The sequence below is a fragment of the Triticum dicoccoides genome, chromosome 6A (assembly GCF_002162155.2).
Source record: "Triticum dicoccoides isolate Atlit2015 ecotype Zavitan chromosome 6A, WEW_v2.0, whole genome shotgun sequence".
Lineage (NCBI taxonomy): Eukaryota > Viridiplantae > Streptophyta > Magnoliopsida > Poales > Poaceae > Triticum > Triticum dicoccoides.
This window is the reverse complement of record NC_041390.1, coordinates 595105085-595123781: the sequence shown is the minus strand read 5'-3', so window position 1 is coordinate 595123781 and position 18697 is coordinate 595105085.

Here is an 18697-nt window from a genome sequence, read left to right as displayed (position 1 = left end):
ATAAGTTGTCTGAAAATAAGGAGGTTATGTGAGAATAAGGAGGTTGTTTCGAGAATTATGAGCAAAAACAGGGACTCCAAAAATTATTGCTGGAGATAACTTGCACGTGCCAATGAAAGACAATATGATGGTTGGCTATGATGGGACAAAAAATTGTGGGACGTGCTAATAAAAGAGAATATGCTGGTTTTGCTCTAATTAATAAAATTTATGGGCACGTGAGTGCAAAAATAGTTGAAGAGAATAAACTCTGATAATAATGGGACATTCATGCCTGGTTATGCGCTGCTTATACTAATGAAACATAATTTATATGCTGCAATTAGTAATCCATCTGGTTACGTCATCGTAGGAGAAAGTGGTCGAAGTAACCATGCCTCGAAGGTCGCCCACCGCACAGTAACCAAATGAAGACGGAACAACTCCGAGGCGGAGGTCGACCCGGAGGAAAACAAATGTACAAGTTGGGTGGTCGCCACCGCGTTGACTAGCCCCACCACTATTAAGATCTCACGGGCCAAACATGACCCGCGGAAAGACCGCAGCTCCTCGCTCTGTCGCCCACCGCCATGGAGATCATTTTTTATGAACACATCGATCATATTTTCCGCCGCTTGTTGCAAAAAAAATTATCTACCGGTGCAACGCACGGGCATATGTGCTAGTAAAGATTCAACTTGATAAGATAACTTCAAAGGGAAAACTCAATCCATTACAAGAGATAGAGGGGGAGAAACATCATAAGATCCAACTATAGTAGCAAATCTCGCGGTACATCAAGATCGTGCCAAATCAAGAACACGAGAGAGAGAGAGAGAGAGAGAGAGAGATCAAACACATAACTACTAGTACATACCGTCAGTCCCGAGGGTGAACTACTCCCTCCTCGTCATGGAGAGCGCCGGGATGATGAAGATGGCCACCGGTGATGATTCCCCCCTCTGGCAGGGTGCCGGAATAGGGTTCCGATTGGTTTTTGGTGGCTATAGATGCTTGCGGCGGCGGAACTCCCGATGTAGGTTATTTTCTGGAGGTTTGGGGGTTTATAGGAGAGGTTGGTGTTGAGAACAAGTCAGGGGGCCCCAGGAGAAGTCCACGAGGCATAGGGGCGCGCCCTCCACCCTCATGGGGCCCACGGGCTTCCCCTCAGGTAACTCTTCGTTCCAGTATTTTTTATATTTTCCAGAAAAAATCTCCGTTGATTTTGAGCGCATTCCGAGAACTTTTTTTCTACGCAAAAAACAACACCATGGTAGTTCTGCTGAAAACAACGTCAGTCTGGGTTAGTTCTAACCAAATCATACCAAAATGATGTAAAAATATTATAAAAATGGCATGAATACATAAAAAATTATAGATAAGTTGGAGACGTATCTCCGGCCGCGCCGCGGAAGCAGAAGAGATGTCCCTCTACGCCACGACTGCAACAGAGATGTCCTCCCGCGCTGCGGCAGCCTGGGAAAATGTCTCGCGGGCAGGCGAGGACTCTTACAAGCGCATGCATGCGATCGTCCATAGCCAGATGGATCAGATCTCCGGCTGGGCGAGGTTGCAGGACGACATGAAAGTCTCTTTTGAACAAGCTACCGACGTCATCCGACAGCTAAATGAGAGCAATGCGAAGCTCCTGGCCGAGCGCGTCCTGCTGAGGGCGAAGATCGTCAGAAGTGCGGAGCAGCAGGAGGAGACCATTGCCTTGTTGAAGAGGACCGGCGTCATCCTTGAGAAACATATGGACGAGAATGCCATGCTGCACATTGAGCGCAGAAGGCTGGTGGAGGAATCCGTGGATGCTCTCAAGCAGCATCTTGAGGACAAGAAAGAGCTCATCGCTGCTCGCCGCGGAGACTAGTTCCCACGGCCTGCAGCAACGCATCAAGAAAGTTGAGATCAGCGAGCCAGATCGTTGTCTTCCTTCTTCTTTTGCCCTTGTGTATTTCGGGCGTTGTCGCATGTGGCTTTTTTAATTATGTTCCTAAATATGTAAGACAATTATTATCCACAGTCATCGTCCTTATATTCATCATGCTTGCTATAATTTGCAGTCAATGCTATATAGGTTCGTCGGATCTTACATCATGATCCGTGCAAAACTTTCATTTTTCTCTCTTAAATCTCAGTCCAGTGAGACATATAGCCACGCCGTAGAACAGGGGCTCGGGCGCCATTAATGGAGACATTGGGAGGGAGGTGCGCGGTGGGTAGAGTTCAAAGGGCTCTCCTCCCGATGAGCACGCGCAGGGGTCTGATCGCACGCCTCCCGTACTCAAATAGCTAGCTCGCACGACACCTCCTAGCCAATAAAAAAGGGGACGCATGGTGGCACGTAATTGGTAAGTAGAATGCCTGCGGTTTCAATAATACTTGTGTTTCCGATTTGTAACGTGACAACACTTGTTCCAAAATGAATTTGTTAATTGTTAATGTGTGCGCCTTCACAAATCGGACAGAAAAATTACCACATAATGTTGGTGCCATGTCATGACACCATGCCAAGTTTCATGATTTTCAAGCATGTTTTGGATTTAAAGGAATTAGAAAACCAAGTTTCTAAATCTTTCCGGCCGAGCCACGACGCCCAGATGTTTGAATTTCATTCCCATTTCTTGCATGGGACCTAGAAATTCACCCAAGGACACAGATGTGATTTTTAACCAACTTTGGTGCACTGGAGCATGTGCTTGTAGTTCAAATTTGAATTATGCACATTAAATGCCCAGAAACTCAACTAATGTATAAAAAGGCCAAACAAACCTGGAATAATTGCAAAATTTAGCATGATACTTATATTTGGTCTAATCTGCGTGTGTAAAAAAATTAAGGCGGGAGAAGATAGTGTACGTATGTCGTTTCGCACACGGAGGTGACACGTTCCCTCTCAGAACCACGAGCCTTCTTGAGGGAAGCTCCGATTTGCAAGAAGCTTATACCAAAGCTCGTCCCAATTCTGCCAAAAAAAAATACTGCAGCATGTTGGTGCCATGTCATGACACCGTGCCAAGTTTCATGAATTTCAGGCGTGTTTTGGATTTACAGGAATTAAAAAACCACGTTTCTCAATCTTTACGGCCAAGGCACGACGCTCAGATGTTTGAATTTCATTCCCATTTCTTGCATGGGACCTAGAAATTCACCCCAAGGACACACATGTGATTTTTCAACCAACTTTGGTGCATTGGAGCATGTGCTTGTAGTTAAAATTTGAATTATGCACATTAAATGCCTAGAAAATCAATTAATGTATAAAAAGGCCAAACGAACCCGGAATAATTCCAAAATTTAGCACGATACTTCTATTTGGTGTAATCTTCCTACGTAAAAAAATTAAGGCGGGAGAAGGCAGTGTACGTATGTCGTTTCACACACGGAGGTGACACGTTCCCTCTCGGAACCACGAGCCTTCTTGAGGGAAGCTCCGGTTTCCAAGAAGCTTACTGATAACCCACAAGTATAGGGGATCGCAACAGTTTTCGAGGGTAGAGTATTCAACCCAAATTTATTGATTCGATACAAGGGGAGCCAAAGAATATTCTCAAGTATTAGCAGTTGAGTTGTCAATTCAACCACACCTGGATAACTTAGTATCTGCAGCAAAGTATTTAGTAGCAAAGTAGTATGGAAATAACGGTAACGGTAGCAAAGTAATATTTTGGGGTTTTGTAGTGATTGTAACAGTAGCAACGGAAAAGTAAATAAGCGGAGAACAATATGTGAAAAGCTCGTAGGCATTGGATCGGTGATGGAGAATTATGCCGGATGTGGTTCATCATGTAACAGTCATAACATAGCTAGGGTGACACAAAACTAGCTCCAATTCATCAATATAATGTAGGCATGTATTCCGAATATAGTCATACGTGCTTATGGAAAAGAACTTGCACGACATCTTTTGTCCTACCCTCCCGTGGCAGCGGCGTCCTAGCGGAAACTAAGGGATATTAATGCCTCCTTTTAATAGAGTACCGGACCAAAGCATTAACACATAGTGAATACATGAACTCCTCAAACTACGGTCATCACCGGGAGTGGTCCCGATTAGTGTCACTTCGGGGTTGCCGGATCATAACACAGAGTAGGTGACTATAGACTTGCAAGATAGGATCAAGAACTCACATATATTCATGAAAACATAATAGGTTCAGATCTGAAATCATGGCACTCGGGCCCTAGTGATAAGCATTAAGCATAGCTAAGTCATAGCAACATCAATCTCATAACATAGTGGATAGTAGGGATCAAACCCTAACAAAACTAACTCGATTACATGATATATCTCATCCAACCCATCACCGTCCAGCGAGCCTACGATGGAATTACTCACGCACGGCGGTGAGCATCATGAAATTGGTGATGGAGGATGGTTGATGATGATGACGGAGACGGATTCCCCTCTCTGGAGCCCCGAACGGACTCCAGATCAGCCCTCCCGAGAGGTTTTAGGGCTTGGCGGTGGCTCCGTATCGTAAAACGCGACGAATCCTTCTCTTTGATTTTTCTCCCCGAACACGAATATATGGAGTTGGAATTGAGGTCGGTGGAGCAACAGGGGGCCCCTGAGGCAGGGGGCGCGCCCGCCACCCTCGTGGATAGGGTGTGGGCCCCCTGGCCTTGATTCTTTCCCCAGTATTTTTAATATTTTCCAAAAATAAGTTCCATGGAGTTTCAGGTCATTCCGAGAACTTTTGTTTCTGCACATAAATAACACCATGGAAAGTTTGCTGAAAACATCGTCAGTCCGGGTTAGTTCCATTCAAATCATGCAAGTTAGAGTCCAAAACAAGGGCAAAAGTGTTTGGAAAAGTAGATACGATGGAAACGTATCAACTCCCCCAAGCTTAAACCTTTGCTTGTCCTCAAGCAATTCAGTTGATAAACTAAAAGTGATAAAGAAAAACTTTTACAAACTCTGTTTGCTCTTGTTGTTGTAAATATGTAAAGCCATCATTCAAGCTTTCAGCAAAGATTATAACTAACCATATTCACAATAACACTTAGGTCTCATGTTTACTCATATCAATGGCATAATCAACTAGCGAGCAATAATAATAAATCTCGGATGACAAAACTTTCTCAAAACAATCATAATATGATATAACAAGATGGTATCTCGCTAGCCCTTTCTGAGACCGCAAAACATAAATGCAGAGCACCTTTAAAGGTCAAGGACTGACTAAACATTGTAATTCATGGTAAAGTAGATCCAGTCATAGTCATACCCAATATAAATTAATAGTATAGGATGCAAAGGACAGCCGTGCTCCCCAGCTGGTGCTTTTTAATAAGAGGGTGATGACTCAACATAAAAGTAAATAGATAGGCCCTTCGCAGAGAGAAGCAGGGATTTGTAGAGGTGCGAGAGCTCGGTTTTATAGTAGATATAAATAATATTTTGAGCGGCATACTTTCATTTTCAACATAACAACCAAGAGATGGTGATATCTTCCATGCTACACACATTATAGGCGGTTCAGAAACATAATGGTAAACTTTATACTCCCCCTCCACCAACAAGCATCAATCCATGGCTTGCTCGAAACAACGAGTGCCTCCAACTAGCAACAGCCCCGGGGAATTTTGTTTGCAATTATTTTGATTTGATTTGCATAAAGCATGGGACTGGGCATCCCGGTGACCAGCCATTTTCTCGTGAGTGAGGAGCGGAGTCCACTCCTCTTGAGAATAACCCGCCATGCATGGAAGATACATACAACCCTAGTTGATACATGAGCTACTCGAGCATACAAAACAAAATTTCATTTGAAGGTTTAGAGTTTGGCACATACAAATTTACTTGGAACGACAGTTAGATACCGCATATAGGAAGGTATAGTACACTCATATGGAATAACTTTGGGGTTTAAGGGATTGGATGCACAAGCAGTATTCCCGCTTAGTACAAGTGAAGGCTAGCAAAAGACTGGGAAGCGACCAACTAGAGAGCGACAACAGTCATGAACATGCATTAAAATTAATAAACATTGTGTACAAGCATGAGTAGGATATAATCCACCATGAACATAAATATCGTGAAGGCTATGTTGATTTGTTTCAACTACATGCATGAACATGTGCCAAGTAGAGTCACTTAAATCATTCAAAGGAGGATACCACCCCACTATACCACATCACAACCATTTTAATAGCATGTTGGCACACAAGGTAAACATTATAACTCATAGCTAATCAAGCATGGCACGAGAAACTATGATCTCTAATTGTCATTGCAAACATGTTTATTCATAATAGGCTGAACCAGGAACGATGAACTAATCATATTTACAAAAACAAGAGAGGTCGAGTTCATACCAGCTTCTCCCATCTCGATCAGTCCATCATATATCATCATAATTGCCTTTCACTTGCATGACCGAACGACGTGAATAATAATAATAGTGCACGTGCATTGGACTAAGATGGAATCTGCAAGCATTCAATAAACAAGAGAAGACAAGGCAATATGGGCTCTTGGTTAAATCAACAATAATGCATATAAGAGCCACTTCAACAATTTTATTATGGTCTTCTCCTATCGACCCCCAAAGAAAAGAAAAGAAATAAAACTATTTACACGGGAAGGTTCCCAACAAGCAAAAAGAAGAACATGAAATCTTTTTGGGTTTTCTTTTTAATTATTACTACTACAGCAAGAAAGTAAACTAACTAAAAGCTACAACTAATTTTTTTGGTTTTCTTAAGATTTATTAAACACACAAGAAGAAAGCATAAAAAGTAAATAAACTAGCACGGATATTACAGTGAAAAAAAGTATGAGCACCGACATCTAGCAATGAGTGTGTGAACATGAATGTAATGCCGGTGAGAAATATGTACTCCCCCAAGCTTAGGCTTTTGGCCTAAGTTGGTTTATTACCACGGATGGCCTGGCGGATATCCAAAGTTATAGTTGGGGTCGTACTGAGATGCATCGGTCATTGCATCGTGTGCTGCAGCTTGGAGGCGAGCTACTCAGCCCTCCTCTTATACTCCTCCACCTCCTCTCTGGTTATGTAATGTCTCCCTTTTTCCTGAAAGTCAAAGAAAGCGGGAGCAGGGAGGACAATATTGACAGCGTGACGCCTGTCAAAGATTAGTCGGTACTGGAGAGGCCGTTCATTCCTCTCAACAAACTAATGGTGAACCATAGCATTGAAGTCTAGATAAGTAGGAGGCAATTCAATATCATCATCACGTATGGTTACACCAAGAAATCAGCTAAGCGGGTTGCATAAATTCCACCAAAAAATCTCCATTAAATCTATTATGATGCAACCTACGTGCAACAATGGCTCCCAAATTATAAGATTTATCTCCTAACATAGCACTCCTGAGAACACTGTGGTCAGGGACACACATATGACATGCTTCATCTTTACCATTTATGCACCTACCTATAAAGAGAGCAAAATAATGTATAGCAGGAAAATGAATGCTCCCTATGGTAGCTTGTGCTATATCTCTAGATTCCCCCACAGTTATACTAGCAAGAAAATCTCTAAATTCAGATTTGCGAGGTTCACTAGCACTACCCCATTGTGGAAGTTTGCAAGAAGTGGTAAAATCCTCTAAGTCCATAGTATAAGCTTTTTCATAAAGATCAAACATGACAGTTTGAGAATTGCGTGAAGATGAAAATTCAAACCTCCTCACAAAGGAACTAGTGAGATAGTGGTACTGGCGGCACTTTTCCTCCTCGAAGCTCACAAGATCAGCGTTACGCAAATACGCGTTAAATTCTTCCTTGATTCCCACTCGATCCATAAAGTCTTCTGAAGGCCATTCACAAGGCCGCACTGGAGCGTTCCTTGGTGGCTCATCATCGGCATCGCGCATTGCGAGCCTGGGTCATTGCTTCCTTGAAGGGCCACCTTGGTACATTTTCCTAAACATATTTCTTCCTCTGAAAAATTTCTCAAATTTTTAGTAACTTCAAATAAAAGTGAACCAAGCTCAACAAAATTGATAGCAACTACTCCTACAAGTGCCTAGAGCCTATATCATGCATTAGAACTACTTGGAACCATATAAATTTGACATGCAAGCTCAAGAACATGGTCACCTAGGCAGCACAAATTTGCAATGAATAAAGCACTAGAACAAAAACTAATTGGACCAATGGAGGAGTCACATACCAAGGAACAATCTCCCGAAGCAGTTTTGTGAGAGGTGCTTTGAGCAAGGAGATCGAAAATCGCAGAAAAATGAGCTAGAACTCGTGCTTGAGCTAGATGGTGATTTTTTTGGGAGGAAGAAGAAGTGTGTGGTGGCAGGAATAAGTGGAGAGGAGCCACCATGGGTCCACGAGGCAGGGGGCGCGCCTTGTAGGGGTGGGCACGCCCTGGACCCTCATGGCCAGGTGTTTGCTCCCCCTGCTGTGTTCTCAGTGCCAAATATTCTCAAATATTCCAGAAAAAAAAATCATATTTCAATTTCAAGGCATTTGGAGAACTTTTATTTTGGGGTATTTTTATATTGCACGGATTAATCAGAAAACAGACAGAAAAATACTATTTTTACTTTATTTCAACTAAATAACAGAAAGCAAAAGGAGGTTACAGAAGGTTGTGCTTTCTAACTTCATCCATCTCATGATCATCAAAAGGAATCCACTAACGAGGTTGATCAAGTCTTGTTAACAAACTCATTCCGAATTGCATGAAACCGGAGAAATTTCGAATAACACTATGTTACCTCAATGGGGATATGCACATCCCCAATAATAAGAATACATATTTCTTCTTGACAGTAGGTAGAGAAAATTCAAAACCTCCAAAATAATCGATGGAATTTTTCCAATAGAATTGATACTATGGACTTGAGGTTGTTTCCTCGGAAAGTGTACCATATGCTCATTACCATTAACATGAAAAGTGACATTGCCTTTGTTGCAATCAATAACAGCCCCTGCAGTATTCAAAAAGGTTCTTCCAAGAATAATAGACATACTATCGTCCTCGGGAATATCAAGAATAACAAAGTCCGTTAAAATAGTAACATTTGCAACCACAACAGGCACATCCTCACAAATACCAACAGGTATAGCAGTTGATTTATCAGCCATTTGCAAAGATATTTCAGTAGGTGTCAACTTATTCAAATCAAGTCTAAGATATAAAGAGAGAGGCATAACACTAACACCGGCTCCAAGATCACATAAAGCAGTTTTAACAAAATTTCAGTGGGTACTCCTGGATCTCCAAGTTTCTTAGGTATTCCACCCTTAAAAGTATAATTAGCAAGCATGGTGGAAATTTCAGCTTCCGGTATCTTTCATTTTGAGCATATCAGTTAATCGCATACGCAAAAAGATAGGTCTAATCATTTCAGCAAAGCGCTCAAAATCCTCATCATCCTTTTTCTTGGATGGCTTAGGAGGAAAAGGCATGGGTTTCTGAACCCATGGTTCTCTTTCTTTACCGTTCTTCCTAGCAACAAAGTCTCTCTTATCATAACGTTGATTCCTTGATTGTGGGTTATCAAGATCAACAGCAGGTTCAATTTCTACATCATTATTATTGCTAGGTTGAGCATCATCATGAACATCATCATTAACATTATCACTAGGTTCATGTTCATTACCAGATTGTGTTTCAGCATCAGAAATAGAAATATCATTTGGATTCTCAGGTGTTTCAACAATAGGTTCACTAGAAGCTTGCAAAGTCCTATCATTTTTCTTTTTCTTCTTTCTAGAAGGACTAGGTGCATCTACATTATTTCTTTGAGAATCCTGCTCAATTCTCTTATGGTGGCCTTCAGGATACAAAGGTTCCTGAGTCATTTTACCAGTTCTAGTAGTCACTTTAACTGCAAAATCATTATTCTTACTATTCAATTCATTGAGCAAATCATTCTGAGCCTTAAGTACTTGTTCTAATTGAGTGGTAACCATATAAGCATGTTTACTAATGAGTTTAAGTTCATCTTTAACTCTAGACATATAATCACCCAAGTGTTCAATCATATATGCATTTTGTTTTAATTGTCTACCAAAATAAGCATTAAAATCTTCTTGCTTAACCATAAAGTTATCAAACTCATCCAAACATTGGCTAGCAAACTTAGTAGGAGGGATTTCAGCTTTATCATATCTATAGAGAGAATTTACCTTTACTACCTGTGTCGGGTTATCAAGACCATGAGTTTCTTCAATAGGTGAGGGATTAAAATCATATGTTTCTTCAATAGGCGGTAAATTAAGACCATGTATTTCTTCAATAGGAGGTAGATTCTTAACATCTTCAGCTTTAATACCTTTTTCTTTCATGGATTTCTTTGCCTCTTGCATATCTTTAGGACTGAGAAATAGAACACCTCTTTTCTTCGGAGTTGGTTTAGGAATAGGCTCAGGAAGCGTCCAATTATTTTCATTGGTCAACATATTATTCAATAGAATTTCAGCTTCATCCGGTGTTCTTTCCCTGAAAACGGAACCAGCACAACTATCCAGGTAATCTCTGGAAGCATCGGTTAGTCCATTATAAAATATATCAAGTATTTCATTTTTCTTAAGAGGATGACCAGGCAAAGCATTCAGTAATTGGAGAAGCCTCCCCCAAGCTTGTGGGAGACTCTCTTCTTCAATTTGCACAAAATTATATATATACCATAGCGCAGCTTGTTTCTTATGAGCAGGGAAATATTTAGCAGAGAAGTAATAAATCATATCCTGGGGACTACACACACAACCAGGATCAAGATAATTAAACCATATCTTAGCATCACCCTTTAATGATAACGGAAATATTTTAAGGATATAAAGGTAGCGAGATTTCTCATCATTAGTGAACAGGGTGGCTATATCATTAAATTTAGTAAGATGTGCCACAACAGTTTTAGATTCATAGCCATAAAAAGGATCAGATTCAACCAAAGTAATTATATCAGGATCAACAGAGAATTCATAATCCTTATCAGTAACACATATAGGTGAAGTAGCAAAACCAGGGTCAGGTTTCATTCTAGCATTAAGAGATTGCTGCTTCCATTTAGCTAATAACTTCTTAAGATCATATCTATCATTGCAAGCTAAAATAGTTCTAGCAGCTTCTTCATCCATAACATAACCCTCAGGGACAACAGGTAATTCATATTTATTAGGAGAGCCTTCATCAAAACTATCATCAATATTATTAGTTTCAATAATATCATTCTCTCTAGCCCTAGCAAGTTGTTCATCAAGAAATTAGCCAAGTGGCACAGTAGTATCAAGCATAGAAGTAGTTTCATCATAAGTATCATGCATAGCAGAAGTGGCATCATCAATAACATGCGACATATCAGAATGAATAGCAGAAGTAGGTTTAGGTGTCGCAAGCTTACTCAAAACAAAAGGTGAATCAAGTGCAGACCTAGATGGCAGTTCCTTACCTCCCCTCGTAGTTGAGGGATAAATTTTTGTTTTCTCGTCTTTCAAGTTCCTCATAGTGACCAGCAGATATAAATCCCAAGTAACTCAAAGAATAGATCTATGCTCCTCGGCAACGGTGCCAGAAAATAGTTTTGAAAACCCACAAGTATAGGGGATCGCAACAGTTTTCGAGGGTAGAGTATTCAACCCAAATTTATTTATTCGACACAAGGGGAGCCAAAGAATATTCTCAAGTATTAGCAGTTGAGTTGTTAATTTAACCACACCTGGATAACTTAGTATCTGCAGCAAAGTATTTAGTAGCAAAGTAGTATGTAAATAACGGTAATGGTAGCAAAGTAATATTTTTGGGTTTTGTAGTGATTGTAACAGTAGCAACGGAAAAGTAAATAAGCAGAGAACAATATGTGAAAAGCTCGTAGGCATTGGATCGGTGATGGAGAATTATTCCGGATGTGGTTCATCATGTAACAGTCATAACATAGGGTGACACAGAACTAGCTCCAATTCATCAATGTAATGTAGGCATGTATTCCGAATATAGTCATACGTGCTTATGGAAAAGAACTTGCATGACATCTTTTGTCCTACCCTCCCGTGGTAGCGGGGTCCTAGCGGAAACTAAGGGATATTAATGCCTCCTTTTAATAGAGTACTGGACCAAAGCATTAACACATAGTGAATACATGAACTCCTCAAACTACGGTCATCACCGGGAGTGGTCGTGATTATTGTCACTTCGTGGTTGCCAGATCATAACACATAGTAGGTGACTATAGACTTGCAAGATAGGATCAAGAACTCACATATATTCATGAAAACATAATAGGTTCAGATCTGAAATCATGGCACTCGGGCCCTAGTGACAAGCATTAAGCATAGCAAAGTCATAGCAACATCAATCTCAGAACATAGTGGATACTAGGGATCATACCCTAACAAAACTAACTTGACTACATGATAAATCTCATCCAACCCATCACCGTCCAACGAGCCTATGATGGAATTACTCACGCATAGCGCTGAGCATCATGAAATTGGTGATGGGGGATGGTTGATGATGACGACGACGACAGATTCCCCTCTCTGGAGCCCCGAACGGACTCCAGATCAGCCCTCTCGAGAGGTTTTAGGGCTTGGCGGCGGCTCCGTATCGTAAAACGCGATGAATCCTTCTCTTTGATTTTTTTCTCCCCGAATATGAATATATGGAGTTGGAGTTGAGGTCGGTCGAGCAATAGGGGGCCCCCGAGGTAGGGGGGCCCGCCCAGGGTGGGCAGGCGCGCCCCCACCCTCGTGGACAGGGTGTTGGTCCCCTGGCCTTTATTCTTTCGTCAGTATTTATAATATTTTCCAAAAATAAGTTCCATGGAGTTTCAGGTCATTCCGAGAACTTTTGTTTCTGCACATAAATAACACCATGGAAAGTCTGCTGAAAACAGCGTCAATTCGGGTTAGTTCCATTCAAATCATGCAAGTTAGAGTCCAAAACAAGGGCAAAAGTGTTTGGAAAATTAGATATGACGGAGACGTATCAGTTACACCAAAGCTTGTCCCAATTCGGCCAAAAAATTTACCGGAGCATGTTGGTGCCATGTCATGACACCATGCCAAGTTTCGTGATTTTCAGGCGTGTTTTGAATTTATAGGAATTAAAAAACCAAGTTTCTCAATCTTTCGGGCAGAGCCACGACGCCCAGATGTTTGAATTTCATTCCCATTTCTTGCATGGGACCTAGAAATTCACCCAAGGACAAACATGTGAATTTTCAACCAACTTTGTTGCACTGGAGCATGTGCTTGTAGTTCAATTTTGCATTATCCACATTAAATGCCCAGAAACTCAATTAATGTATAAAAAAGGCCAAACGTGTAAGGACCCCGATTCCAAGTCACATCGATCTAGCCGGTAACACCTCATATCACTTTGCGGCCTCACGCACGGTATCCCACGAGTGTCGCCTTACCATGGCCCGGGACCGTTTGCGCCGTTTGGCCCACGTATATGATAGTGTCGCTAGCATCCATATGACAGAGAACCCGGGCCGACATGGCTAGTCGTGAACCCAAAGCGGCACAGACCTATGGAGACAGGCATACATGAATCACATCGAGCATGTCGGTCATCAACGAGTGATTCCGGGCTGTAGCACTGGGCTAACAGGACTCCGGGGAACCCGGGCTGTAGCATGCTAGGCGGGACTCCGGAAGCCACTGCATGACATTTCCCCGAAGGGGCAGACATAGGAACGAAGTGAAACACATGCCGGCCAGTCAAGTGTCCTGAACAGTAGTGCTGGGCTAGCAGGACTCCGGTGAACCGGGCTGTAGCGGACTACTATGGCTCGAGGAACACTAGCCTACATTTCTCCATAAGAAAGGCTGCCAAGGATAAACAACTTGATTGTCGGATCCCACTCATACCAAGCATTTCAATCATACACACAATATGCCCGATATGAGTACATACAACATGGCATCACAACAAAACTCTACAACTCAAGAACTTTATTTAAAGGCTCCAGAGAGCCATACATAACATGTCATACAGATAGGGTCACATGACCCGACACTCAAGTCATACAATCATACAAGCACATGCGGAAGCAACCGGTCTGAGTACAGACACTAGAAAGAAAGAAGGCTTCTCGAAGCCTGTCTATCTACATAGGGCCCTCCATGGCCATGATCACCACCTGGGTGGCTAGTCACTCGTCGACGTCAAGGTCTACGTAGAACCCATTGGAGGGGGCGGTGTTGTCGTCTGAAACAGTAATTAAGCAAACATGAGTACAAAGGTACTCAGCAAGTCTTACATCAGAACCTACTATACATGCTTATTCTCAAGAAGGTGGTGGGGTTATTGCAGCAAGCCAGCTTTGACTCTTGGCTAAGCTATCCTACGAAACTCCACCAGTAAAATAGTTTTCGCACACGAGTCCACTACTCACTAACACAATACTCCACCGTGGATCCTCCCTCGTCATCCTACGAGAGGGCCATCCTCGGTACTCACACTTATCTTGAGTCTTTTAGTAGTATCCATTAACTTGTCTATGAACTGTATAGGCAACCAAGTAGTTCTTTACCGCGGACGCGACTATTCGAATAGTTTTATACCCTACAGGGGTGTACTTCGTCATACACGCTTTCACCACTTACCGCCGTTTACACGACATGTACTCGGCAACCTTCAAGCGGAAGCCCAACGAGGGTGTCGACCACGGCCTACCTAAACACTTAAGTCTCTAGTCCAGGTTTATCGCCTATCCAGGTTCCATCCGCAGGGAGTCCGGCCAGGTTTCCACATACGGCCCCGAACAATGTGAACAGGGTTCCCGAGACACCAAACGGGTGACTCGGTACACCGCGCCACGGTGTATCTACCGCAACATAGCCCACCCCTAGGGTCAGCGCTACGCACGACCGCCAACACATAACCTACAAACACCAGAAACTATTTGCGACTCCTTGACAGAGTACTAGGGTGATTAAGAAGCCGAGAGGGTCCATTGGTTTCGGGCCCAATGTACGGTAGTAACTGCATCTTAAATCACACATACAGATCTGAGTTCTTATGGACGGCCTCAATGAAACAACCCACCATGTACTCCTACATGGCCTCTCATCGATACCTTTACCAAAACATGTTCAACACATCCCTCACATTACCGGCATAAGCATTTCACTCTAGCCCATCACCTAGATGAACCAGACCTGACACAACTCTAAGCATAGCAGGCATAGCAAGGTAGGAATCACATAGATGGCTCAATCAACTCCTACACATGCTAGTGGGTTTCATCTAGTTACTGTGGCAATGACAGGTCATGCAGAGGATAAGGGTTCAACTACCGTAGCACACAGCAGTTTGAATCGCGTTGTCTTAATGCAGTAAACAAGAGCAGAAGCGAGAACATGGGTTTGTATCGGAATGATCACTGGTTGCTTGCCTGATGTAGTGGTAGCGGGATACTGCCCTTCAGTTGGATACTCGTGAATATCCTCGGAGGCAGAACCTACCACGAAGAACACATCGGAACACAATCAACACATGACAATATGCAATAATATGATGCATGCTATGACATGGCAATATGATTGTGTCTTGGCCTAATGCAAGCTAAAATAGAAAGGAATGAACTCATTTGAATCAAAGATTCAAATATTAGCTCATTAAACATGGCCTTAATAGTGCATTTCCTTATTCTGCTTAAACAGCAAGGTAGACTTGTTTTGTCATGCACGAAACCATTACAGATGGATAGATTGAATTTTTCTGATAATTTTTCATATATAAATTATTTCATTTGGGGCTATGGTTGATTTTCTATGAATTTTTGAAGTTTGAACTATTTTCTGGAATTTCCTGTATAAAAAAATTCCAGTAAATCAATTACTACGTCAGCAATGCGTCAGGGTGACGTCAGTGTCAACCGGGACGTCCAGGTCAAACCTGACTGGTGGGTCCTGCGTGTCAGTAGTTAATTAAACTAACTAATTTTAGTTAGAAACTAATCTGGATAATTAGCAGAGGTTGGCCCACTTGTCATTGACTCAGGGGAGTCAACCTGGGCCCACCCAGTCCATGTCAGTGGTCAAACCCACCGGTCAATAGGGCTAATCCCGCCGGCGTTGAGTCGCCGGCGAGGCCGAGACGGCGGAGGGCTTCAGAAAACGCCCTCACGCGACCAAAACGACGGCGGAGATCATCTACGGGTAGCTAGGAACGAGCCGCAGCATTTGGTGGTGGTGGTTGGGCTCGGGGTGGCCGGAAACATCGCCGACGACGAGCTTTGCGGTCGCCAGAGTCGGGTGAAAGTGAGCCCGAGGCTACGGGGCACGGCGAGGCGTGTGGTGAGGTGCGTTGTGCCCCTAGGGATGCGGTGAAGTTGTTAGACTAGGTGGCGTGGCCGGTGTTTGGCCGGAGACACGTCGGCGACGAGCTCCGCGGAGGCGCGTGCGGGTGGGCTTTGTGTGCTTGTTGTGGTGCACGAGAAGAAGAGGGGAGAGGATGGAGAGGTGCAGCAGCTCACGGTGATCACGTAGGAGCAGACGGCGCGGTCGGGGACGAGCCGGAGCAAGCGGGGCGGCGGAGGCGATTTGGGCAGCCCGAGGTTGAAGACGAGCTCGGTGGAGTCGTTTGCAGGCCTCCGGCGGGGCGTGGCTTGGTGGAGCGATCGAGGAGGAAGTGGCGGAGCTTCGGGACACGGTGGAGCAGCACGGGGACGGCGGTGGACGCGATTACGGTGGCGGAACGGCGACGGCTGCGTCGGCCATGGCGAAGGGGAGTGAGGCAGGGGGCGAGTGAGCGTGTCCAGGGGCTCGGGGCGGCGACGTGGAGCCTGTCCAGGCCAGCAGGGCGGCGAGGGGAGGAAGCAGGGCAGCAGTGAGCTGCATGGCGCGCGCTGGTGCCACCGTCGAGCACCTGCCTGCCTGCCTGGCCAAGCCAAGCTGCTCGCTGGCGCGGTGGCTGGGCTGGGCCGGCAGGTGGGCCTGGTGGGTGGCGCCAGGTAAGTCTTTCCCCTTCTCTTTCCTGTTTTGTTTTCTTTTTCTATTTTTCTGTAGCTTTAGGGCTTTATTAAAAATACCTAGGCACTTACTAAAATCCTGAAAATAATTGTGGGCTCTGTTGGGATTATTCCTAATAGCAAACATTTATTTCCAAAATTATTTGAGCATTTAAATTATTTAATAGCATTTAAATGCCCAAATTCAAATATTTATGATTTAAACCAATGACTTTCTGTTGACCTAGAAAATTGTGCACCAATTTGGCCAGAGGTTCTAACCTAACACAAAGAGGGTGAACTTTTTAGAAGGGCATTTCAGGTTCATTGAAAATAATTTTAGTAAACCCTTGTTGTTTCCAGGGGGGTGTTGGGGGTTCTGCTTTCCCCATTTCAAAATTAAGAGAAATTTAAACATGATGCACACTCTAATGCTTGAACTAGCTAGGGTGTGACAACTCACCCCCACTCAAAAGAATCTCGTCCCGAGATTTAGGATCCTCTGGAAAGAAGGTGGGGTACTCGAGTCGAAGACGATCCTCCCTTTCCCAAGTGGCTTCTTCCTCGGAATGGTGTGACCATTGAACCTTGAGAAACTTTTTATTATGATGTCGAGTGGTACGCTCGGCTTGATCAAGGATATGAATGGGATATTCCCGATAAGAGAGGTTATCTTGTAGATCAAGCGTTTCGTGGTCCACTCCACGGATAGGATCCGCGAAGCAACGCCTGAGTTGTGAAACGTGGAAGACATCGTGAACTCTGGAAAGATGCGGAGGTAGTTCCAATTGGTAGGCAACTTCTCCTCGTTTGGCAAGAATGCGAAAGGGTCCAATGTAACAAGGAGCCAATTTGCATTTGATACCGAACGATGGGTTCCCTTTAATGGAGTAACCCGAAGGTAAGCCTTCTCGTTGGCTTCATAAGTCATAGGCTTATGTTTACGATCATATTGACTCTTTTGACGAGATTGGGCTGTTTTCAATTTCTCACGAATAACGCGAACCTACTCTTCCGCTTCCTGAATCATATCCGGGCCAAAGAGTTGTCTTTCCCCGGTTTCTGACCAGTTAAGAGGTGTTCGACATTTTCGTCCATAAAGAACTTCGAAAGGAGCCTTGCCCAAGCTAGCTTGATAACTATTGTTATAAGCAAACTCCGCGAATGGAAGGCATTTCTCCCAACTCATTCCGAACGAGATGACAGAAGCTCGGAGCATATCATCCAGAATTTGATTGACTCGCTCTACTTGACCACTTGATTGAGGAAGGAAGGCGGTGCTAAAAGAGAGACGAGTCCCCATAGCATTTTGGAAACTTTCCCAAAATTGAGAGGTGAAGAGACTCCCACGGTCTGAGTTAATTTCCAATGGGACACCATGAAGAGACACTATTCGGGAGATGTATAAATCGGCTAGCTGGCTAGCGGTGATACTCTCACGAACAGGTAGAAAGTGGGATACTTTGGAAAGTCGGTCGATCACAACGAAGATGGAATTATTCCCTCTGTTGGTCCTGGGAAACCCAGTAATGAAATCCATACTGATTTTATCCCATTTCCACTCGGGAATGGCAAAGGTTGAAGGGTGCCAGCAGGCCGTTGATGCTCTACTTTAACACGACGACAAACGTCGCAATTAGCAATGTATTGAGCGATTTCTCTCTTCATCCTAGTCCACCAAAACCTCTGGCGTAGGTCTTGATACATTTTGGTACTACCGGGATGAATGGTGAGAGGGGATTCATGAGCTTCCTTAAGGATCAGCCGCCTCAGGTTTCGTGCCTTTGGAACCACTAGGCGATTCCCAAAGTATACGACA